The sequence below is a fragment of the Felis catus genome, chromosome A3, assembly GCF_018350175.1.
Source record: "Felis catus isolate Fca126 chromosome A3, F.catus_Fca126_mat1.0, whole genome shotgun sequence".
In the NCBI taxonomy this organism is placed as follows: Eukaryota; Metazoa; Chordata; class Mammalia; order Carnivora; family Felidae; genus Felis; species Felis catus.
Window position 1 is genome coordinate 2,251,970 of NC_058370.1, and position 25,664 is coordinate 2,277,633.

A 25,664-nucleotide genomic window follows, 5' to 3' on the forward strand; every position below is an offset into this window, starting at 1 on the left:
AGGGGGTGCTACCCACACGCGGGCCTGTCAGATGGCGGCAATGCCGCGTGCCGGACCAGGGGGCTCCCACGCCCGTTTGCTCGCAGTCGTGGCTCAGCTGAGAGAACATTCAAGTTCACGCTTGGACTCCGGCCGTTTCGCTGTAGGGGCCCTGCTCGTATCGAACAGAAGTCTGTGGGAGGAGTGCCCAGGTGCACCGGTGGTGATGACGACAATCTCCGCACGGAGGACCGCATCACACCCTGCCGCCCAGAGCCTCTCTCCAGGGCACCTTTCTTCCCCATCCTAAAAACATTTGGGTGATTCTCCACCTCTTTCTGGATCCTGCTGTCACAGGAACCTCTAAGAGACCAGGGCTGGCATCTGCCCAGATCTTTCTACACGTATTTATGGAAGAGACCCAGATTTCAAAGACTCAGTGATCCCCAATTACACGTTCTTGACCCCAAAGCTCAAGCCATCCCTGGTGAGCCGCTGTGGCCCCCCGTCGAAAAGAGAGGGAGGAACATGCACTTCCCTCCGGGCAGGGGGGCCGGGGCGAACCCACCGCGGGCGCGACATCCGAGCGAGGGAGCGGGGGCCGCACGCAGAGCCACAGGCAGGAAGAGACACAGGCTGTGTCCCTCTCTAATACCATTTGTAATGTGTAATCAATCTTTACGGGCTGTCCCCACGGGGAAGGGATAATGGAATCAACTCACCACACAACCGCAAGCCATGTGCATCCCGTTAAAAATGGGATTGCATCACATTTCCTGGAGCGGTACTGACGATTCCTTGAGGTGGGTGGGAATTGTTTCTAAAAACGAACGCTCTGTGTGATTTAAAGAAACCTAATATGATAAAGGGATGTGCCCTGCCACTCTAACGAGCCCATAACTCATCGTGCGGGTCCAATCCATCCCAAACGGCATGGCCGTTTATGTGGAGTTTTTGAATAAAGGGTGTGATTTTGTGATTCATCACATCAAACCCGCTTAAGTCTCTGCACAAATGGCTCCAGAGGTGAACGTAATAGAAAGGTGGAGAGTGACAGGCTGCTGCCCCTCCAGGTGTGGGGCGGGTGCGGGCCCCGGAGGACCAGCCGAGCCGCCAGGGCGTCTGTTCCAGCCAGCAGCAGGGGCTCGTGCTGCCGGAGGTCACCGGGCAGGGGTGCGCCCAGCTACCTGCCCCAGGACCCGCGGCCAGGAGGGCGAGGCTCGCGTCACGTGCCCCATCGCTCTGGCTCCTACGGAAGACAAAGCAGACTCAAGGCCCCGAGTTCCTCACCCCGTGAAACATACGTACAGCTTCGTGGACTGACCTCCATTCATACTCATGGAGTCACTCGCCTGGGGACTGCCTGGGGCTGGGGAAGCAGAGGAAGGAGCTGCTCACAATGTGCTCCGTGAGAGCACCACCCCCATGCACGTGCCCTGTGCACACACACATGCACACACACACACACACACACGTCAGGCCCATGGTGGCTCCTCTGCTCTGCTGGGGGGCAGGTGCAGGACGGGTGGCAGCTTCCAAGCCTCCCGCTTTCCCGGCAGTCGCGGGGGGAAGCTGGTTGGTCACCTGTTACCAGCCGGGGCTGGGTTCTTGCAAAATTCCCTGTTGTTTTTTGGTTGAGGACCCCTCCCCCCCTTCCGATGGCTGACCTCCGCACAGAAAGGTTCCTTCTGGGTCCATTTGACTTTAGGGGCAAGTCAGGACTGACTGGCAGTGGTGATGAGCACTGAGGTGCTGCCCTGTGGCTCCGTGTTCCTCACCACGCCATGCCCGTGTGACAGGGGTCACAGGACAGCTCATCCACTGGCCGCCATGGAAGGCGGGTGTCCAGCCAAGATGTGTATCTGAAGGAGATACAGGTCGGGGCTTCGTCCCGAGTAAACAGAGGACACCAGAAACGGGCAGGGGTGTGGTCTGGGGACAGACCCCAGTCTCTCCTGAAGGCCAAGCGGATACAGAGGATTCCATTCCTGGGACCCAAACGGAGATGGGCCGGGCTGCTCCGAGCGACGGACAGGGGAGAGCCCACCCTTGTGCTGGGGAGGGGACCCCTGGCCTGGGCGCGTGCAGGGGCGGCTTCAAAGACACAAGGCAACTGACCCCCCCACCTGGCTGCCCCGGGACGGGGTTCCCTACAAGCCGTGTCCGAGCCTGGCACTCATCTCGGAGGAACGCGTCTTGGGCCCCGGCCGCCAGCACTGGATGCACGTGACCACACGGTGTGATATGGCACCGGCAGCTCAGCATGGGGAGCTGTGGCGAGGAGGGGGAGAGAATGTGAAAAATTCAGTCTCCGCCACAGTGGTTACAACGGAAAGGGAGGCGACACCAAGTGCCAGCGACGCTGTGGAGCAAGCAGGACGTGGATGGCGCTTGAGAACGTCCCCCCTGGAGCCTGAGCGCGTCAGCCTCTGGGGAAGGGGTGCTTGTTACAGATGAGGGGCCGGGGCTCAGACAGGCTAGGCCACCCGCCCAGAATCACGCAGCAAATACGCAGAAAAGCCGTGACGTGAAGGTCCTCAGTGAACCAAGAGAGACCCGTGTGCGCCCTCCGTGTCCCCCTAACACCATCCAGATGCCAGGGACGCGGACGACGTCTTTCCAGTGAGAAGGACGAAGGCGGGAATCAAAAGGCTGCCTTAAAATACACGATGGAAGTTCTGGATTTATAAGTTTGGGAAGAAATCAAGCTGCAGTCAGTGTCTCCCTGGGAGCCTGCTGCACCGCCCCCCCCCCCCACTTCCTTCAAAGCACTGTAGCATTTTTGAAAAAGAATTGCCCACGTTTGCATTTCCAAAGGTTTTCAAAGAGCACTCCTCGAGCTGGGAGCTGGTTCTTGGAGGGACTCCAGGAAGACGCCTGTGGTTTCAGAGAGCCTTCCTGACTCCTTTCCAGCCACCCAAGGCTGGAGATCCCCTGCCTGTGGTGATGGGACAGGTGGGAGGGGTGCCGGGGCCCCGTCTGTCACCGACCGCCCTGCCCGCTGGCTCAGCCTTGGGGTCCCAAACATGTTTTTCAAGACGGAAGGGAAACGACTTCCCATCGGGACGCTGGAAAGCAGGGAAGGACAGAGCTCATCTCTGAGCTGAGATGTCTCTGCAGAGTCGGGATCCGGCATAACCGAGGATGCTGCCTGGACCACATCTGTGGGCCTCGCTCTGGCCCCCAAATCTCCATCCCGCCACTGTGACCCCACGAAACGAGGCACGCAGCACCCTCCCGAGGTTTCAGCCCCGTGCTCTTACCAAAGAGCCGTCTCTTCCCGCCAGGTTGAGGATGCTATTCCAACCACCTGCCACTGGTTCTCCTCACCACCTCCTCATTGTGATGCTTCTCCCCAGAACAGGCTTCATGGGGTAAATCTTGCAGTCGGGCTGTGGAATCAGAAGGCACTAACTCTGCCCTTTGAATTGCTTAAAAACAGGCGCAACTTATTTGCTATACCGTAAGAATTTATTTTTTTTCCACCCTAAGAATTTAAATTTATGTAATCACGCTTTAATTTTTTAAATAGACGTTTCAAGCCACTAAAATGGAACCAATCCAAATAAAATGATGCCCCAAGACGTTGGCCTGGCAGTTAAAACAAATTAAATTTGAAAACATCCTAGAGCAGGTGACGGGGTGGGAATGATGTCAACATCTTAGGCAAACACCTTCGCCCCTCTTCTGGGGTCTACCGTTTCTCCTCCTCAGCCCAGAGCCTCGGCCTGTGGCCCTCCGGGAGCCCCCCACACCCAGTCCTCACGCCGTACCTCTGGCCGTCCACCCAGTGCACACCTGTCTCCCACCATTTTCTAACTTTACACGGGAGATCCGACCTGGCCTCCTCAGAAAATACGACTTTTCCACAAAACAAACGGTCTGTGAACCTGGCCAGAACAAAGCTGATCTGGGTCCCCTCCCCACGCCGGCCACGTCGGGGAGAGGAGCCCATCCAACCCCAGCCGGGTACCAGGTGCAAATCCGGGTGGGGGCCTTCGGGTCCGACCACCGTTTTCTGGCCAGCAAACCAGAGAAACAAAGCAAGGGAAACCCACAGGTCAGCAGACCGGCCCGTAAGCATCCGCAAGGGGCTGAGACAGGAGAGACGCGAACTGGATGCTCTTTTGTTCCCACTGGGCCCCCTCTGGGCTCATCCTGTCTTGTCAGGGAGGGAGGGGGCAGTGCCCGGTGCCCCTCGTGTCGGCCCCCCTGCGTCTGAAGTCCAGCCGAGCAACAAGTTACCCAGGAGAGCTGAGTGTGACCTTCGAGGGGCCACGGTTTCTGGGTGCCAGCGTCGGGCCCGGGGCCCCTCACCCCGCCAAAGCCCAGCTGTTAACCGCAGTCTGGCCGGTCTCCTGCCAGTCTCGTTTGCAGATGCAATTCACCCACAAGCTGCATTCAAAGCCTTCGTCCTGTGTCCTGCATCTTCCCCGAGCGGCCCAGAGACGCCACTCTGCCAGCGCTGACACAGCCCCCCAGCCACACTCCAACAGCTTCCCTCCACGGCCACTGCCATCAGCCTGTGATACGGTTCTCGCTGCTCACCTGGCCGCGTGGGCCCGGCCACAGGCTCCTTGAGGGGCGGCCGTCCTTGCTGTCTGCAGGCGCGTGAGCTGGGGTGCTCCTCTCACCTCCAGCGGCCTCTTCATCCGTGATGGCGGCCCCAGGACGCAGACACAGAGGGGCTGTCCAACCCCAGGCCCCACGGCCGACACACACAGCCACACCGTGTCCACTGGGTACATGCAGCGTGCGAGGAACTAACAGAATTCGGGCTGTCGGCGCTGGGGGTTCAGGATCTGGGGCGTCCCTCACCTACCCTGGCAGGGTCAGGGCTTGGGGCGGCAAGCACGTCTGTCCTGCCATGTCTGTGGCCAGGAGCCTCGGAGACGCCCGCCCACAGGTGTCCGTGCAGTGAATCCACGAAACAGTAAATGACGACACGTCGAAGCTAGGATGTGTGTGTGGGGGGGGGCAGTGGGGTGGGGGGACAGCTGGTTTCCCAGCAGCATCGCAGCAGGTGCCCGTCTGCCGTCCCCCAGACCCGCCCCATCCGCCCCGTGTGCCCTGAGCCAGGACTGGGAAACGCCCGGCTCCGAGCTTCGGGGTGCGTCTCCGGCCCCCGAGCGCTCCCTGAGGGATGCCCGGCCAGCCCTCCCATGGCACCTCTTCCTGCAGGGGCGCCTCCTCCGGAGAGGAAAGGCCTGGGTCCCGTGGTGGATTCATCATCGGAGTTTCAGTCTTCTCGACAGGCCGACTTGTCACATCCAGGACGGGTCTCCAGGCGGCATGCAAATCTCTCCCCCAGCTCGGCTTGCACACAGTTGGCGTCCTCGCTCTTGGAGCCAAGAGGAACACACCGCCACCCATTAGACTCCAGTGGGAAACATCACCCACGAAAGGAGGGGACCCGGAGCCCTCTACGGAACCACCGAGCGGGTACGGGCCGAGACTGGAAAATGCCGCACACGCGGCAGGTCACGTGTGCCGGCAGCACTGGGAGGCCGAGGGCTCTGGCATCTGGGCAGTGAGGGCTGATGGGAAAGGAGTTCGCACCGTGACTGCGCAAAGCAAACCCTGGTCGCCAGCTGGGTCTTTCCGGAAAGCGGGGGCGGGGGAAAGCGTGGCCCCAGGAAGCCGGGGTGGGGAGTCCGCATGGCGGTCGTCATCCCTCCCGTGCCGTGCCCGTGACAGACCAACGCCCGTGACCCCGAGGCGAGAGGACACTCGCTGGGACCGGTTGTCACAGTTTAGGACACTTCGGCAGCGTTCTGAAATGTTCATTGGCCTTTCGTGGAATTTACCGCCACTTCCCAAATGTACACTTTTTGGACACGGCCTCACTTTTCGCATTTTAAAGGTAATTTTCAACGTAACTTAAGGGAGAACTGCTTGGCCTTTCAGAAAGGCTGCGTTTGTCCCCAGGGTGGTCGGCAAAGTGTGAGGCTCACGGGGGCGGGGCCTTCCACCTGGTGGCCCCGGGTGCCGCCCGCCAGGACGGGCCCTCGGAGGTGGGGGCCCTGTGTCCCCCAAGCCCACCCACGCACAAATCATTTCCTAAGGGCCCCGCCTCGCTCACCTGCAGGTTTAATTCCTTCTTCACGTAAACGTGACTTTACCCAGCGAGCGTATTTGCCAAATTCCAAGATCCCAGTACTAAGTCCTTCCCTAAATGTGAAGCTCGGTTTTATAATTAATAAAAACTCTCCTTCCTCAAGAGCAGGGAGACTGACCAGCTCCTGCGGGTGAGCTGTCGGGGAGTAGGGAAGACGGCCCATGGCCCACGCCTCAACCACCCAGGCTGCACTCCAGTGTCCAAAACGTTCCCACACTGGCATCTGCCCAGAACTGGTCAGAGTTCAGTCGGGTACCGGCCGAGAGGAGCTCGACAGTCTGGGGTCCCAGGGCCAGCCTGTCCCCACTGAGTCCCGTGAGTCCCAGCACCATGAACACAGAGAGACACTGTGCCGCCCATCACACCTCCTGCCTGGATGGACACGCATCCCACATGCTTCCCTGCGGGGATCCGATGCCCTGTTTCCCAGACGGTGGCAGAGTGCTCACGGGGCCCACAGCAGAAGGCGGCACACGCCCCCTGTCCCGGCAGGCCGGCCAACAGCAGCCTTTCTCTTCTGGGGGGCTATGGACACCTGGGGCTGGGTCCCTCTCTGCTGGGGACACGGGGCAGCGTCCCCCCGGGGGGAGGTCCCACCGTCTGCAGAGACGCAGGCCAGCTAGTGGGTCTTGGAGGAAGAGGCCACCTTGACAACGTGGCACCTGCCACATTCTTTTTAGCTCAGCTGAAACGGCTTCTTGCTGGCGACACAAAGAACCCAGGTCAGAATCTCAGCAGCTTCCAGAACACCTTCCAGAATGCCGAGGGGGCGAAGGTTACTGGAAAGCTGTTCCGTCAGCAGCTCCAGCCAGATAAACAGATTTCTAGCCGCCCCCTCCCCCCAACCCGCCCCCCGGGGCAGCGTTAGGGCAAGGAAGGTACCAACCCTGTCAAATAAACGTTACAAAAGGCCCATTTACCCTTGCAGAGTCACTTGTAACGGGCACCATTCAGGAGGGGGGCCGCAGCTGCGGTCTGGGAGTGGACGCCTCAGCCCCTCTAGTGTGACCACACCCGACCATGGCCACACCACGTCACGTCTCAGCACCAACACGCCCAGGTGCGCCATCCGCGTTTTGCTTTTGACACATTCTCATAACCAAAGTTAGAAAGAAAATATTGCTCAGTTTGGCAATGTCGTAAGTGACAAACGAAACCTATTACGGCTGAGAAATTAGCAGAGCTAAGTGACATTTGCGAATTTAGCAACAGTTTTATTGCTCGACCAAACTTTTACTAACAAAAGAAACTGTCGCTTCTCCAAATCACGGGCACCTGGAAGATGGTTTCTGGAGTCCGTCAGAAGCATCTGAGGGGCCCCTGCCAGGTGCTGATGAGTATCCTGGAACCCCCAGTGCACACCCTTCCTGATGCCAGAGCTGTTTACCAAAAGGAACAGAAAAGCCCTTTTAAGATGTTGTGCTTACATAATACCCCTCATGTGTTTCCAAAAATCCACATGGTTGGCGGTTGGTGAGGGCTTTTTTTCCTCTTATGCCAACATGGAAAATTCCCCAATATTGTGCAAAATATGAATTTTCCATGAAAAGGATTGTTACTTGCGTGATCATGGAAAATAATACTTTGGAGCCTCATAACTAACTGTATCGTAAAGAGGGTACCTACTGCAAATTAAAGCAATGAGATAATTAACTTCACGCTCCTCCGTCTGGCAAATGTGTAATGTCTCAAAAGCGCTGGGGGTGGAGGGAAGGACTCTCCCACCACGGCTGGGACGGCAGGCTGGAACGGCCTTTCTGGAGAGTAAGCGAGCGACAGCACGGGAATTAAAAACACCACTAACTGCCCTCTGATGCACAAATCCGGGTTCTTCCGGAGTCACACACGATGCTCTGCGTCACCACACTGTTCGTAATGACACAGAGTCAGAACCGGCTTCCGTCAGTCAGGACGGGGTGTGTTTTGCCGCACTAACAACCAGCCCACAGACCTCAGGACCTTAACCCCAAACGATTCCATTTCCAGCTGGGGCAGCCCTCCGACCGGCTGCCCTGTGGGTGTTGGCTCGGCGTCCCAAGCTGCTTTGAGTTGATGAATTGCCATATGGGAAAGGGCCCCGAATGGTCTCACGTGGGCGGCTGGATGTTTTGACATTTGGTGGGACACACCATTGCCACTCAGATTCCATCGCCCAAAGCGAGCAGCGTGGCCACACCTGATCTAAGGGGCACCCCCGCCAGGCGCCCCGCAGGGGAGCAGAGGTGGGAAACTGGGGAGAAGCAGCCACGGCCCTGCACCCCACCTCCCCGGGAGAGTGGGTGGGCAGCGGCTAAAGGGCACTGGGTTACTACGTGCCAACGAAGAGAGATCTCCAAACAATAGGACGTAAAACAGGTCCCCTTCTAGTACGACGCGGCACGGTCCCATTCACACACTTTTTAGATAAGTCTGTGCAAAATTAGCATGGCTTCTGTACCGTACGTCATGGAGAACAGAGAAGGTACAAAAACACGGATGGAGAGACGCCACAGGCAAAAGTGTTGCTTCTGGTAAAGAAGGAGATGTCACTTATCGCGTAGTGATCTTCTTTCCGTAGAAGTCTATTAACGTCTGCTAATTCTGGATGGCGGCCACCCCAGTGTTTACTAGGTCACGGGCACTTTTCAGTGCTTTATGGAGTTTTTTAAAGATACAAAACTGGGGGCACCTGGGTGGCCGGTCGATGGAGCATCCTACTCTTGACTTTGGCTCAGGTCATGATCTCATCGTTTGTGGGATCGAGCCCCGAGTCAGGCTCTGTGCTGACAGCATGGAGCCTGCTTGGGATTCTCTCTCCCCCTCTCTCTCTCTGCCCCTCTCTTGTTCACACGCATACACACTCTCTCTCTCTCTCAGAAAAATAAAAATGAAAATAAATAAAGATACAAAAAGTAGGCAGTCCGTGCACTGAAAAGAGGAACGCACCCCATACGGTGGCACGCAAGTGAAGGAACAGCAGAGAGCGATGGCGGCCAGGACCCTCCGATGCTGGTGAGTCCCCGACGGCTCGGTCGCTGGTCTGAGCGGTGGCCTCTCGGGCCCAGCTTTCCTCCCAGTGCTCCATTGATACACATTCAGTGCACGTTAACTCACTCGCACGAGGTATCGACTCCACTGCTATGGCAGCAGATGATGGAGAATTCCACATTTTGATTAATAACCTGAACAAATACATACAGAATTCATGATGACTGCAGTGTTTAATTATTTTCTGGAGAGGGTGGGAAAGACATTAAGTTTCCCTGAGACACCTTCCGGGCACACGGGGAAAATGGCAGTGAATACGCTATTTTAGGCAGCAACGGGGAACCGTCAAATTTGTCCTCCCACCCATCCTTCCGCTTTTGACAGTCTGTGATGAACACATTGAGAGAGAAACCCGAGGGTGTGCCGAGCCGGTGTGCCGAGCCGGTGTGCCGAGCCTCAGCGCCGGGGAGGGCTGGCGGGGGGTTCCAACTGCACACACCTTTGTGCCATGACCGCCTTAGTGGAACGGGTCAGGGTCAACCGCGTCACAGGAAGCCGCCAAATTCTAGTGCTGCCGAGGGAATCAGGGTTCCTAACGCTACCTCCGGCCAGCCTTGAAGACGCCTAAATAAGCCGGCACCCAGCCGTACCACACGATTCCATCGAGGTTCTGGAAAACACCCCAGAGTCAGACACAGGAGTGGGAAGCACCTACTGAGAGCTGTGGCGGCTCTGAGCTCATCTGTCATTACGGGGGACTTGTGAGGTCCTGCTGCCCGTTCCCCTTGTTACAGCCACAGCACCCAGCACTTGGGAGGGTGCACTGAGCACCGCCTGATATGAGCTTGTGAAGACTGAAAGCCCAGGACCAGAAGCTGACATTATGTGTCCCAAAGCACATTCTCCTGTCTCACCCATCACAGGGGTGGGAATTTTCCGTGATTAGATATCAACATCTGGGGTATTCGTTCTTCTGTGCTGTTCTTTTTTGTTTTAAATGTTTATTTTGATACATATATATGTCTATATCTATATCTATATCTATATCTATATCTATATCTATATCTATATCTATATAGAAAGAAAGCATGAGCAGGGGAGGGGCAGACAGAGAGGGAGACACAGAATCCGAAGCAGGCTCCAGGCTCTGAGCTGTCAGCACAGAGCCTGACATGGGGCTCAAACTCATCAATTGCGAGATCATGACCTGAGCCGAAGTCGGATGCTTAACTGACTTAGCCACCCAGGTGTCCATCACCTTTTTAAAAAATTTTTTTAAAAATATGTATTTATTTTTGGGAGAGACAGAGAGAGACAGAGCACGAGCAGGGGAGGGGCAGAGAGAGAGAAAGACAGAATCCGAAGCAGGCTCCAGGCTCCGAGCTGTCAGTACAGAGCCCGACGCGGGGCTCGAACCCACGAACCGTGAGATCATGACCTGAGCTGAAGTCGGACGCTCAACCCACTGAGCCCCCAGGCGCCTCCTATATTCTGTTTCAAACGTGGCTCTCGGTGGTTTTGTGACTGTTTCTTGGTGCTTCCCAATTTCCAGAGCACAAGCACCGTATTAACTGGCATTTTTTGCTGGGTTTTACACATCTTTTCATAGAACTCTTTGCCTTTCAATAAAGTCAATTGCTTAAATGTGCTACCACATGCAGGATCTTTCTAACTGCGGTTTCTAAAGCTGGATAAGCAATATGTCGCTGTTCATTCGTGTTCCGCCCACTTCCTGAGCACCTGCCCCGTGAGGCCATGTTTGAGGCGCCAGCACGGCAGGGGTGCCAGACCCACACACGTGTGTCAGCTTGGCCTCTGAGGTCCCGCTCGGTCTGTTACCTGCCGTTCCTCTGTCCTCACATCCTCATCTGACCACAAGCCCTTCGGTCTCCCATCCTGGCTGAGGTTGCTGGGCAGCAGGGGAGGAAAGGGAGGGGAGGAAACGGCAGGGGACGTGCTGAGCCTGTGGCTGCTCTCCGGGTGCCGTTCCCCTTGGCCCCCCAGGGCACAGACGGCCCCCCCCCCCCGTCCCTGGAAGGAGGTGTGGCACGGGAGCAGGTCCGGCCAATGGGATGTGTGCAGAGGAGACTGTGGCTGGGAGCAGGTGTGGTCTGCTCCCTCCTGTGGGACAATCACAGGCACAGGTGACAGGGGGTGGGGGCTGTGGGATGGAACCCACCGAGAACCAGGAGCCAACTCAAGACCGACAGTGGCCTGGGATAGTTTTCTGCACTTCTGGGCGGAATTGTGTCCCCCCCAGATTCACGTGTTGGAGCCGTGACCCCCAGCCCCTCAGAAAGTGACCGCACTTGGAGACAGAGTCTTTAAGGAGGTGATTATGTTAATGGGGTCATGGGGTGGCCCTGATCCAATAGGACTGGGGTCCTCACAAGAGGAGGAGATGGGGACACAGAGGAAGACCATGTGAGGACAGGGGAGAGGACGACATCTACATGCTCAGGAGGGAAGCCCCTGGAGGAACCCACCCATGACACCTGATCCTGGACCCCCAACCTCCTGATCGCAAGAGAGAAAACTGGGCTGTGCCCGGTGCCCGGATACCTGGCCCGGCAGCCACCAAGGCCCACGTGGGGAGTGAGCTGCGGCATGGAGCTTGGACGTGGGGAGAAAGGCGAGCGGCAGACACGGGGAAGGAGGTGGCGGGCGTTTGCAGGGCCTGGGGTGCAGGGCTCAGGAGCCCGGACTGCATCCCGCCTGGGGGGGCTGTGGCACGGAGATCAGGACCCTTCCCTGGTCCTCCCCGCACCCCAACAGCATTTGGACGGGAGCAAGCTTCACGACGTCGAGGGCCAAGCACCCCGTGCCCAGGCAGGAAGCCGAAGCATCACGGCCCTCGGCATGGGGCAAGTTCACGGCCTCTTGTGGGCCAGACCCTGTGTTCCAGGCCAGCCCAGCCCGGAGCCCCCGCTCAGCAAATACATGCTGGGTCAATGAGAAGTGGTGTGTCTGCACGGGGGGCTGCCCCCAGTCACGGTTTGACCCAGGCCTGGTGAGTCACTCGTGGTGGATATCAGGGCAACTGCAGTCCTTGTCAGGGCGTGCCAATGCAGCGGGGGAGAGCCTTTGGTTCCCTGCACACAGGCAGACAGGGGTCGTGTTCACTCTCCCGGCGACGGGCTGGGGCTGACCCGGTGCCCCGAGGACGGCAGGAGGAGCCAGCGACCCAGAGATCCTAGCTGGCCTGGGTGCACCACGCGCAGGGGTCCTGCCTGAGGGGCACAGACAGGGGTGCCCTGGGGGTGAGCTGTCTCCCTGGCTCCCAGGAGGTCAAGGCTACTGAGAACCAAGAGGGCAAGAGGGAGAAGGGATGGGGCCAGAGCTGGGCTGGGCCGGGTTTGGCCTCCAGGTTGGAGCTCGGACTATTAATTCTATCTTTTCATATCCATGCAGAACAAAACTCTGTCTGTGAAAACACCTCTCAATTCGATTGCTCGGGGGCCTCCCCGGAGGCGGCTGGGTGCACTTGGAGGGTGTCGTCCTCCCAGACGAGCAGGCACGGCCGTAGGTTGGCGGGGGTGAAGGTAACGAGACTAAACCCTCTGCCAGAGAAAAGACTGCTCCAACAAGAGATCCGAAGGAAAATTTGCAGAAGAGCACGGTACCCACCGGATGCCTTGATACATGGATGTGCCAGTTCTCCCGACACATGGGCCCCGGGGTTTATCTTGGCCCACTTGGCCCCCCCCCCCCACCCCCGCTGACATGGTCCCCGCAGCCCTCAGCTGGGTGCCCAGCTGAGGGCTGCCTTTGTGTCCGTGACTGTGGCCAGCGAGTTCAGTCTTCAGAGCAAAGCAGTGAGGGGCGCGACCCCAAAAGACCTGGTGGCGGTGACTGGGGCGCAGACGCTGGCTCCGAAGGGCTGGTAAGAACAGGCAGGTCTGACAAAAACTCTGCCCCTTTCATGGCCCCGCGATGTCCGCGTCGCTCGCGGGGACGTTCTCCCCGAGTTCAAGTCCAGGGCTGCCCGGCTTCCACCCGGTGAGGCCCTGTTTCATCCTTTGCTTTGACAGGCCGGGCTCACTGTTCCCCACGAGGCTCTGGCTTTTGAGTTTCCGTGCAGAAGAGAGGGGTCTGTGGATACACGGGGGGGACGCCTCACAGAGGGGAGGGCGCGTGGCTGTGCAAAGCCCATCGGCCTCTGCTCCCCTCAATTCTGGAGAATTCTCTGTTGCTCCAGCCTTCCCTCCTCGGGCTGGCTGGCTCTGCTTAGCAGCGTCCCTGACGTCCACCCACGCGGTGCCGGGGGACCCTCCCAGGTGCTGCAAGTGTCTGCATGTGCGGGTACGACACACACCTACAATCACCCGCACGTATACACAGAAGTTTGCGGTTGGGTATTTTAATGACGCTGGTACTTGTTTTTTAATGGCGTTCACCAAGGAGGTCTGGTGTTTCCCTACTGCACTTAGGCACAGGCCTCGGGGAGGCAGGAGGAGACAGTATTTGAGGGGCGAGGGCCAGTCCTGATTTTTGTGGACCGTCAATGCACATGAGCCCTTCCTCCCCTGTGGGAGCCGCCCTGTCCGTGAAGCCGTGTCCTGGCCTCAGGACAGTCACCCCCACCCCTACCGGAGGAGGGCCCCGTGCTGCGGGGGGAGGGGCGGCGCTGTGGCTGTGGGGGTCCTGTCCCCGGGGAGGCTACATCCCTTGAGTGAATGAATGAAGACTGGCACCAATGCTGCCCTGAGCAGGACTCCCCTCGGGTCCAGTTCTAGCTCTGGCCGGTCTGGTGGTCTGCACCTGTGGGGAGCCCCGGCCGCTTGCTGAGACACGGCTGTGATTTTCCAAGCTCGTGTGGGATGCAAGGTTGCTGTATCTTCTCTCAACAGAATAAGGAGAAAGTGGGAGCGTTCACTGGGGGGGGGGGGGGGTCCTTTGAGGCAGAAATACCCTGATCCTTCAGGATGTGGCTCAAAGTCCTGGCAGGGATCAGCCTGCTTCCCAGCCTTGAACCCACGGAGGGGCAGGGGTTCTCTGACCAGCAGCAGGTGCAAGGGAAGTTCAAGTGGCCATGTGCAGGGCTCCCAGGAACTCCTTCTCAAGTGCCCCAAGCACTTCACCTGGGCCCACTCAGTCGCAGCTGAGGTCTGTGCACCGGGCCGGTGCTCAGAAGGGCTTCATAATGTGTTCACCGCTCTCTGTCACTGTCCTGAAATTCTCAACTCTTTGTGAACAAGGGACTCTGCGTTTTAGTTTGCACTGGGCCCCACAAACTATGTCACTAGTTTCAGACTTTCCTCACATATAATTTATTCCTACAACATTTTACTTAAAAGTTTTTTTGGACAACTATGCATTGATCTTTTTTCTAAGCCTGATATCACGCCCATTAGTTTAAATCCAGTTCTGTCTTCTCTGTATCAGCAGAGATGAGCAAATGCACCTGTGGTCCTGTTTCATGGGCCCGTGGATTCAGTTTGTATACATGAGGTCGAGCCATGTGGGCCCCTCCAGGGGTGTCCCCGTGGCCAGCGCCCCCACCTGACTCTGCTTACTTCTCTACAGGTTGCTGGGGATCCAGGTGAGTCGACCGGACCCATTTCTTTTTTTTTTTTTTTTTTTTTTAAATTTTTTTTTCAACGTTTATTTATTTTTGGGACAGAGAGAGACAGAGCATGAACGGGGGAGGGGCAGAGAGAGAGGGAGACACAGAATCGGAAACAGGCTCCAGGCTCTGAGCCATCAGCCCAGAGCCTGACGCGGGGCTCGAACTCACAGACCGTGAGATCGTGACCTGGCTGAAGTCGGACGCTTAACCGACTGCGCCACCCAGGCGCTCCTCGACCGGACCCATTTCTTGTCTAACTGGCACTAATTTGCCACTCACGTCAGTAAACCGTTAGATCATGCTTCTGAGCCTCAGCTTCCTCATCTGTGAAATGGGAATAATTATAACCGCCCAGCCTGGGTCACAAGGTTTCTGGGAGATCAACTAGGGTTGGGGCTTAAGCAGTGTGAGTGATGGATGACCCTTCCTTGGAGGAAATTCTCAGACTTGAAGGGCAGAAGCTCTGTGTGTATATGGCTGTGGTTGTCGGCATCCAAGGGGCGGATGGGATTCATGTCTTCGATTGGCCAACTTCTGGATGAATCCGGGATAAATGCTCCCTTCCTGCCACGGCCACGGTGGAGGCTGCCACATGTGTCCTCTACGGTATTTCGACGACAGAGGCTAGAAAAAGGCCCAAGTGTAGGGAAGGACCTCAAAAGCAGCAGAGCCTGATCAGTGTGGAAGCACAGGGCTGTTTCCCCAGCTCCAGACCCCAAGCCCAACCGAACAACAGCCTTGGGGGCTCCCCTCGCTCTCCTGCAGACAGATGGCCAGGAGCTTGGCGGGGTGCCTGGCCTTGGGGTAAGTCTGAGAGCCTGCTGTTTGCTATTTACCAGCTTTTAAACAACCGTATTAACATAGAACGCATATGCCAAAACACACACATGGTCATAGAAACCAAGCAAGCAAACACAATTTTCTCCCTGCCTCTCCCGTGGGCCACGGTCCAGCCCCACGTGGTTTTCATTCGGCCCCTTTCGTTCCCAGATCTACAGCAAAGTCCCTTAGTGCCCCTGTCTGTACAAGATGCAAGTGGAAAATGAGAAAAAAAAAAATGGAACAATCTCACTAATATTTTAAGCCACAAAGTAATATTTCTATAGCAGAGTGCAAATAGAATTTTACATAATGCACAGAATAAATGCCTCTGAAAATCAATATTTCCAGCTGGATGTACAAATTAAATGATGATATTCAAGTGCAAGATTAAAACAATGATTTAAGATAGAAATTGAGTTATATTATCTCATGCCTGCCTACTGCTGAATATGTTAATAGAACAAATTTGTTAGCATTCAGTCAATTTATCTCCCTAAACAGGAGGAGGTGGGGATTCCTGTCTGAAAAGCAAAAAGCATGGGGAGAAACACCTCCCAGAGTACATTCTGGAGAAAATACTGCCCAACCAGAGGCTTATTTGGGAATTGGGAGGCCGGATGTGGCTTGTCCTCCCCTGTCAGGGAGACTCGGGGTTAATTTTCCAGAAGCATCCTTGGTTCCATTCCTGCAGGTCCAAAGGCCTCGTGAGGCTCCTGCCTCTCCACTAATGCGGAGGGTAATTAGGCCTGGCACATTCGAGGTCTGCAGGGCCCACGCTCCCCACAGTTAACACCCACGGTCACGTCCTCACCCTATTTATTCCCTTTGAAGAGTGGGAGCTGGCTCCGGCCCCTCGGGATGTCTGCTCAATAATGCAGCAGGAGGCACAGCGTTAATGGTCCCTGCACACGAGGCATCGCTAATTGCAGAGAAAGGCGGCAGAAACGAGGGAGCGGCCAGGAGCCCCCCCGCCTGGCGTCGGCCCTCTCAGGTCCCTAGGTCTTCTAACACCTGCGGGACAACGGGCCACTTAGTCGGGGCACAGCTTGCCAAGCTGTCCATGCTGCAGGGTCCTGGCACTCTTGGCGATGACGTTGCTGATGACGGCTGAAGCAGCAGGCATACCTGCTCAACCCAGGCCCCCCGTGACCGGCAGCCCCCGGTGTGGGCTTCCTCCCCCCACAGCAGCCTCAGGCAGCGCTGGCCCCAGAGCTGCTCTAGGTCGCCGCGGACCTCGTGTTCTTCAGCTCTTTGCTGCCATGGGGCCTTCTTCCTCCTTAAAACTCCCTTCCCCTTGAGCTCAGTGACAGAGGGTCCCCACTCATCCCCCTGCTGTCTGACCACTCCTCCTTGGAGCTTCTCCTCTTCCGCAGCTGCCGGCTCTCCACAATCTCCAGGGTCCTCACCCTGGGGCTGTCTTTCCCTCGCCCCACCTTGCCTGGGTGGCCTTCCTTGTGGAAGAAGTTACGTGGAAGCTGTGAGAAGGAACTTGGTTCTGCTGCACCAGGAGAACCTGGGTGAGAACAGGGCGCAGCCCCAGCCGGCACCTGGCTTCACTAACAGAACACCACCACGGGAGCAAACTGCACTGGCATTCCCACGAGCACCGCGCTATGGGACCCTGTGTCCCCAGAGCCTTGACAATGACAGCAAACTTTTGGATTTCAATAGATTGGCAAGCGTGGCCCTCTGGTTTGCTTTAAACGGACTGCAGGTCTTTCTAGAGATGAGTTGCATTTGACACGAGGTTGGGGTAAGTCTGAGGTTTAGGGACCCACTGTAATTCCTGGCTCAGACTCCGTGCATCTAGCTTGGTGTTTGCTCTCATGTTGGTCAGGGCTCAAGGGCCCCTCAGGACAACTTATGGAGCATCCCTTATGTGTTAAGTCCCAGGAAGAGCAGAGAAAGCGGCACATGGTTTAGTCGGGGCACCATCCTTCCTGGAGTGGTGGTGGTGGTGGTGGAGGGGGGGGACAGAGAGAAAAGCCCACCGTGCTGTGGCGCTGGTGGAATTGGATTGCCCGTGTGGAACCTTCCACGGGGTCTGGGCTCTGTGAACCGTCCGAGGGGGCAGAGGGTTTTCTGTGACAGGGGATCAGAGTTGGCGAAGTGTCTTCGTTTTGCTCACACACATTTTTATCAGCATCTCCTCCCCGGATGGCAGCAAGCCTCAGGACCAGCGGCAGGTGACACTTCTGAGAATCCATCTGATGTTTTTATGGCTGAAGATCCCAGCCAGGGGCCGAAATCCCCTCAAGTTCCCACACTTGAGCAGCGAGGAAGATAAGACCAAACTTTTAAATCCTGGATAATCCTCACTTTACTAATAAGCAGTTTTTATCTAAATCCTGCATTTAAAATTGTGCTTTCCCAACTGATGCTGGTAAAATCAAGTTCCCACATCCAATTTCCAGTCTGCACTCAGAAAGCGCTAACCCCTCCAAAGGCTTGTTGCCGTGCCTCCTCTCAAACAGATCCTTGGTCCCCATGAGCTGGGACTCAGCCAGTGCCGCCTCCACTGTCCACATGCCTAGAAGAACCATGAGGTCCCTCAGTTTCTTGTGGATGGAATTCACTCTTGTCCTCCCACCATGACCCCACCCTCAAGGACGGCCCATGAATCCCTTTTAAAAAACCTATTTAATTTAATTCCGAAAATATTTTTTACAGCACACACCGTTGTGTGCCAGACGCTTAGGTCTTTAATATTGATTCTTTCATCCCTGTTAAAACATCAAGGTAGATCCTTTGCCAGACCCATTTTACAGAATGGGAAAGTGAAGCAAGGAGGCGGCCACCGAGATGGTCAGTTTGGGAACCTGAACTCAGACACAGCAGTCTGGGTCAGGGTCTTCCTATGTAGCAGCTGTGGGTAGTGAATCCCAATGATGTTAAGATAGGTCGGTCCTATTTCTTCCTTGACCCACACAGGTGGGGTTCTAGAAACGCACCTTGAGAGTGACTATGTGCCAGCCCGGTGCTGTCCACCAAGGGAGGTGCTGAATATCTGTCTGAAAGATGGAGCTGCTCCAATGTCATTCAAAGGCAAATTCAGCACCCCTCGGAGGACAGCACCAGGCCAGCGCTGAAGGATCCAAAAGAAGAAAAAGTTGCAAGATGCTTCCACTGTCACTACCTGTTAGATCAAGCTGAGTCTTGTTCTTAGCCCAGGCGCATACGCTCCTGGGCTCTGCCTTCCGGATATGGTGGAACAGATCTGACTATTTCATGACATTAGACACTCCCAGTGCATTTTCTTCCCATCCAAAAGCATCCTCGTTGCCAGTCTGTTTTCAGAGAGGCTCCCCGCCTTCCCCTTGATCGTTCTTGCTGTCTTGCTTTGGCTCTTGTCCAGTCTTCAAAGATCTTTCTGGAGATGCCAGGGCAAAAGGACTGCTTTGCCGGTTCCCAGCTGTGTGGGTTCCAGTCAGTAAATGGCTGTGCCCGCCACCGCACGGACGGTGTTCACTCAGCTCTACTCCACCCGCCATGGGCAGCTTTAATCAGCACAAGAAGACCCCAGATGCTGTCAGAATGAGATTCAAAGAAAAGGGCCACCTTGGGGGCAACTTCCACAGCAGCTAACGACGAAAAATGACGCTATGAACATATTCCACCCAGCAAACATTTCTTCTACTGAAAGAATCTAGAATAAGAACAAGAAGTTCTGAAAGTAAGCTACAAATTATCAAGGAATCATGCTATAGATTTCCTGTAGATGGATCCCATGTCATGTTATAACACATTTGTATGAGATTATAAAAACCAATATTCACCCCGGGATTGCGCAATAAATAGAATTTATTAAAGTACTTGTGAAATGCCTCCAGTGAGAAATTCATCTTTGATCCAGATTTTAATAAGGATTATATAATCATAATGAGACTGTAATAAAACAGCATTACCTGAATAATCCATTTTATTACCAATTTTATTATGAGTTCTCATTTATTACAATTCACTGGATATTTAAAGCATATGTAAATGATGTGGTATAAAATATATGAAGAACCAGAATTATGGTATGTGTCTATGTAAATTTATCTTCCTGATATCTAAGAGCTCCAGACTTCCAAAGATTATATAATCAGAAAGGCTCTCAACAAAAGGTTAAAAATGTGGCTTTGGGTCTCAGGAATCAAATATGAATGCCTCACCATGGAAATGGCCATTCCATCCCACAGATATGAAATCCAAAGTCTGCAGGATTAAATCTTTATTAGGAGCAGAATACTCTAGCTAACAGATACTGAAAACGTCACCAGAAAACTCCTTTTACTTTACTCCTGCATTATAAGTGTAATATGTGGACATATGTAATCTTCAATAACCAAGATCAAGATCATGCATTTGTAAAAACAAAACAAATCAAAAAACAAGGCCAACACCAACTCCCTTTCCGGAAACAAGGAGACTAGGGTAAACGACACCTGCCTTGCCCACATCACATGTCCCGACTGCATCCTGGCTTTGACTGTCTACATAACCTGCCTTCCATCTCTCGATCTCCTGGCTCTGGCCTCCTCTTCTCTCCCACATTTAGGAGAGAACTCCTCCTTAGCTCCTCCTGCCCTCCCTGATCCTTGCTTTTTGGGTGTGCCCTGTTCCCAGCTAATCAATAAAACCCTTAAGAAAGGGGCAACTCCAGCCTCCATCCACTGTGTCCAACTCCCAGAATAACACCCCGGAGGCTGCCAGCATGCCTGATGGCCCAGAGAGGCGTCATCCCTCTCTCCAAAATCCAAGGTGCCACAAAGCAAAAGCAAGATGGCGACGGAACACGTTTGCTGAGCCGGTTCTAGTGAGTAGCTAACGATGCTCTTCTGCCTTGTTCCACGCCCATGATAAAATGCCACGTCCTACTGATGCGGCCCTCAAGTGTCCAGCACACAGAACGGAATGCCTTCTGTAAGAGAGGGAGCCAGGAACCACGGTGATATATCCTCAGAGCTCTCACTCACTGGAGACAACGGGGCCAGGAGTCTCTCCCTGTTCTTTCACAGACACACGCAGAGCACCACGGGGATGCTGGGACAGGAGAGGAGACACGCAGATGTCACAGTGCCTCTCCACTCACTGCACACATGCGCCTGTCCTCCGGGAAGGGAAGAACGGATCCCCGCCTGAAAAGCTCTGATTCCTCTTCTGTGAGGACGGAAGGACGTCAAGGATGTGGAACTAGACAGAATGTACACAGTCACGGTGTGCCCCAGAGGCCTGCCTGCAACATGGGGCCTAGAGTTCATTATAAGGTTTCACAGACTCTAAAAGTCTTTGCGAGGGTAGAGCTCATGTTAGTGTTCTTGCCACAGTCACAGGCACACAAAACAACCACAAAGGGACAGAGGGAAGCTTTTGGAGGTGAAGGACATTCACGTCACGATGGATATCGTGACGAAGGTAACACGAGTGTGTACACATGGGCCAGAACTGAGCAGACCACACATTAATTGCGTGCAGCTGTCTTTGCACCGATTGCACAGTAAGGCTCCGGGGTGGGGGGGGGGGAGTCAAGATCCTGTGCTTTCAAAAGTCGACTCGGGAGGGGCACTAGGGGGGCATCTGCGTGCTGGGCACGTGGTTGTCACTCCCGTGAAAATTCAGAGAGATGTACAGTTTGTCTGCGTTTCTGTTCGTACGTTGTCCTTTCCGCCGAGTCTGAGAAAATGAGCAGAGGGCTCCGAAATTTGGAAACACTGTCAAGGGCGAAGAGCCCCCCCCGAGTGCCCAGGGGGCCCCCCACACTGTGGCTGTGGCCTCAGTGGCAGGCACTTGACAATCAAACTTGAGTCAATTTTCAAAGAGCTTTCTGGAAGAACATAATTAGATTAGAACATTACATTTGTTAATTTTTCAGTTGCTCATTAAAATTGACACGTCATTTGATTTTGACAGAAACCTTTTTATCTTGATGTAAAGCTGTAGGCATTTTTTTTAAAAAAATAAAGCTATATTTAGGAAGTTCTGAAATACGACAACCACAATCATGAAATCGAACCGCTCTCTCCATCACTCACATCCGAGAATCACAAAATAAATCATCTTGCCCTCATAACATCGGAAAAGAAAAACAAACAGGGCTGCAGCCTTTATTTAAACTTTTGCAGAGATGAGTCCGTTACGGGGCGGGGGCGGGGGCACGTTCCTGACTCAGGGGAGCCGTTCAGGGTGCCAATGGTTAAGCCTGCTCCGCAGACGAGTGCCGGGGAATTCAGACCACAGGACGTGGGTTCTAGAACGGTCTTTGCTTTCTGTGTCACAACACGGCCCTGCTAGGCCCTCCCTAACACGGAAGCTGAGAGAAGAAAAAGATCCTCCTGCCTGTGTTCAGTGAGGATTCCTGACGAGTCGGAGCAGAACCACCAGGGTCAGCAACTTCCAGAAAGAGGGGGTGGGTGGTAGGAGGCACGGAAGCCTTTGGGGAGAGGCAGGCATGGGTCCAGTCCCCCCTCCCACAGATGAGCCACGTGCTCATGGACCTTCTGGTCCCGCATCAATAAAGTGGGAGTAATAAAAGCACTAACCTTGTGGCAAAGCCAGGAAGCTGACCACCAACGCAGGTGCCTGTCCATGGGAACAGGTGGCTCCTGGGGAGCAGATGCCCAAGGGGGGAGGCTTTCACCCGAGCGGTGCCTTGGGACTCCCCACTGCGTGTGTGAGGGGGACAGATGTGCCTTCCCTCGTCTCTCGCAAGCCCGCTGCCAGGTGGACGGGGCTCCCAGGACTCAGAGACACTGGAGGCTGACACAGGGTTCTTCATCTCTGAGCGAGGGTGGGACACCTGCAGTGGTCTGTGACTCAGAGCGAGAAAGGGACGTGTGGAGACCCCGGGAACCACGGAGGCCACAGCGCAGAGAAGGTGAGATGCGGGTCTGGCCATCGCATGGAGCCAAGCACAGAGCACAAATGTTTGTTTCCTCCCTCGTTCTTCCTTCTAAGCAAGTCGCCAGCTCCTGCACAGGGAGAGGCTTTAGCTGAAGCCTGCGGACCCTTGCGATGTATCCTCGGTACGTCCCCGAGGAGCCGGCTGGGGGTGGCCAGATCCTGGCGTTCGGGGCCGCACGCCAGCCCGGGATGCACCAGGCGAGCCCGAATGGGGCAAAGGAAGCAAGCCCTCCACCCTTCTCACTCCCACGAAACTCCCTAAATCTCCCACGAAAGCTCGGCCCAAAACGCAGCTGCGGCCGCCCCACCCCGCCCCCCAAACGTCTGCTGTTCCAGTTTGGTCTCCAGTCACTGGAAACTTCCAACTGCGTTAAATTACACGGGAGATGGCTGAGCAAATGGGCACAGGATGAAACCAGGGAATTCACCCCCTGTGAGGTCTGTCCAAGGTACCACTTGAGCTTTACGACGACAGAGCTATCATTCAGAGACTGACACGCCCTAAGTCACTTCTGACCCGGAATAAAAGGATGAAAAGCTGGCTCTGAAAGCAGCCTTGTCATTTCAACGCACATTTCAACGTTCCCATTAGAAAGAAGGATTTTTTGTTTGTTTGGTTTTTACGAAGGATGCCGAGGGTGGAGAGGATAAGGAGAGGCAGTCGCTTCGTGTGCAAGATTCTGGTTTCTCTTTGTTAAAGAATAGACTGGACAATCTGTTTACAGATACTCCTGTAACAGAATGCTCTATGAATATGGCTTTTTTAATTTTAATTTTGAAGTTATTTGTGACTCACAGCAGTTGCAAGATCAGTGCAGAGTCCCTGAGGATTCCTCCCCCAGACTCCCTGCGGGCAGCACCTTACAGAACCCACGTCCCGGACTGCGAGTGGGGATGCGACGTCGGCATGATGCTGGGGACACGGCGCAGCCCTCGTTCAGTCAACACCGTTTCACACACGCTCTTTTAGACCTTGCTGTGAACGTATTCCTCCACCGGCAGGCGTGCAAGGTGGGGACACGGCTCTTCCCAGTGACACTCCAACCCCAGCAGCGTCAACAGAAGCAGCACAGCGACCACAAGGAGCTACTGGATGTGTGTTTTCTCCGCAGCTGTAATAAACGTGCTCAGAGTGGCGGGAGGGGTGTTTAGAGACGGGCTGGTGCGCGGTCGCTGGGCTCTGGGGAAGTCCCAGTCTCCTCAGTGCAGGGCACATGATGCCCCATGCTGTCACTCAGGAGGGACAGACGGAACGCCCCTAGCACGGCGGATCCACGCAGCCCCCTAGCGCCAGCCTCCCAGGGACTGTCCCCTACGGCAGGGCCCGGGAGACGCTCAGGGAAGCCGATAGCACCTTCTCACTAAACTGCTCAGCTGCACGGATCCCCAGCCTTTCCGGCCTCCGCACCCTGCTTCTCAGAGCTTTGTCTTTTTGAGGCAAGGAGCCGCCTACGGGAATGCTGCCCACTTCGGGGGTGTGGGTGGGAAGAAAAGCTCTCCCAAACTTAAAACTTTGGTGCTAGTTCTGGAAAACCAGTAAAACCGCGCAATCCACAAACGGTAACCGGGATCCCGCTGCACTTGCTGACCCTGTGCACAGTGGTCTTTGCCTGCTGTCCTCTGCCCTCCAGGTCTCAGCAGCTCCGCTGGCCGCAGGGGTTCCGTAGGGGTCTTTCTGGGCTCTGAGCGAGGCAGACGCCCGTCCCTGCCTGGGCCTTCAGCCTCTGAACACAGTTCACCATCTGGAATGGAGCGATTCCACACCTTGCAGGATCTGACAAAGATCCTGCCAGCAGACTTCTGTGTGTGTGTGTGTGTGTACACCTTGTGCACGTGTGAGTGCACCATGTGTGCATCTGTGCGAGTGAATGTGTGTGGAGCACGTATGTGCTCATGCGTGCACACCGCACGCACCTTTGTGTGCAGGTCCGCGTACAGACACGTGCATGCATTTATGCGTACTAGCGCACACGCGTGTGAGCACAACGTATGCACGTATGTGTATGCATACCAGTATGCACGTGTGTGAGTGCACTCTGTGTGTGGGCATGTGCGTGTCCACAACCCTTTGCACCAGAGTTCTGGAGACGCTCTCGGGTCGACCTGCTCTTGTAAGGTGGACAAGTCGGGTGCACATAAAACCGATGCCCCCCTCCCTCTGGCCCAGGGCCCTAAGGTGGGAATTCTTGGTGCCGCTGTCATCACTCAGAGTGCGGAATGGAAGGTCGAGTCTCCATCAGCTGTACTTAGGCTCTGAGAAGTTCCTGCCGCACCAGTAAACATCTCTGAGCTTCCCTGGGACTGTGCATGGGACACACCTCCTTGCGCAGGGCTGCAGCACCGGGAGAGAGGGCTCTTTCTGCCCCCGGGGCCTCCACCTGAAGGAAGTGCCCTTGCCTCAGGTCCCGCCTCTCAGGGGGCATTTCAATTAAAATGGCTAAAAGTCACCCCCCACCCCCACCCCAGGCACAAGAAGCAGAGGAGAAGGCTGAGCTCACCAGAGCTGAGAGCTCAAGGTCTGGGCCCCGGGGCCTGTACAGCTTCTTCCTGAACGGAGGAGGGGCCGGTGGGGGCGGGGAGCTGGCAGACAAACCTCCGAGAAGCAAGCAAGTTCTAGATGTTGCTCCTCGGACGCTGGAACTTTTGGAAAATGAAGGCTTGCAGGGACCGGGGCGTTGTCCCTGCCCCTGGGACCACCAGCCCTGTTTCCCCCGCTGAAAACGGGGGTGGCCATCAAGGGTCATAAGGGGCAGGGGGCGGGAGCTGACATGAAGATCCAGGTGACAGCCGCTGCTCCAACCCAAGGATGTGGGTCCTGCGGACGCTGTGCCTGCTTCCCGGACGTGCGTGCGGCGCCTTCCTATGGACGGGTCAGATGCTTCACAGCCATGCTGCCCCTTCATGAACCGTTCTCACCCGGGGACGGTTTGTCCAGCCCGCTCGCACCCCAGGGGTGCTGGGCAGTCATGTCCGGGGACATTTCTGGATGTCACAACCACGGGGGCTGCTCCTGCATCGGGCAGGCAGAGCCCCGGACGCTGCATCCTACAACGCATGGTCCACCGCAAAGATGCTCAGCTCCAATGTCGGCGATGCCCGGGCGAGAAATGCTGACCTATGCCTTCTGTCTCAGACTCTCCTGTGCAAAGATTTCTTAAAAAAATTTTTTTTAACATTTATTTTTGAGAGAGAGAGAGAGAGAGAGAGAGAGAGAGCATGAGCAGGGGAGGGGCAGAGAGAGAGGGAGACAGAATCTGAAGCAGGCTCCAGGCTCCGAGCTGTTAACATGGCGGAGCCTGACGCGGGGCTTGAACCCACAAACGG

General features: G+C 55.5%; 1 protein-coding gene across 3 annotated transcripts in view; it reads right to left on the bottom strand.

The window, feature by feature from the left end:
* The window catches only part of CDH4 (cadherin 4), a 539,030-nt gene that overhangs the window by 294,190 nt on the left and 219,176 nt on the right, over positions 1–25,664 (bottom strand). The window lies entirely within an intron of this gene.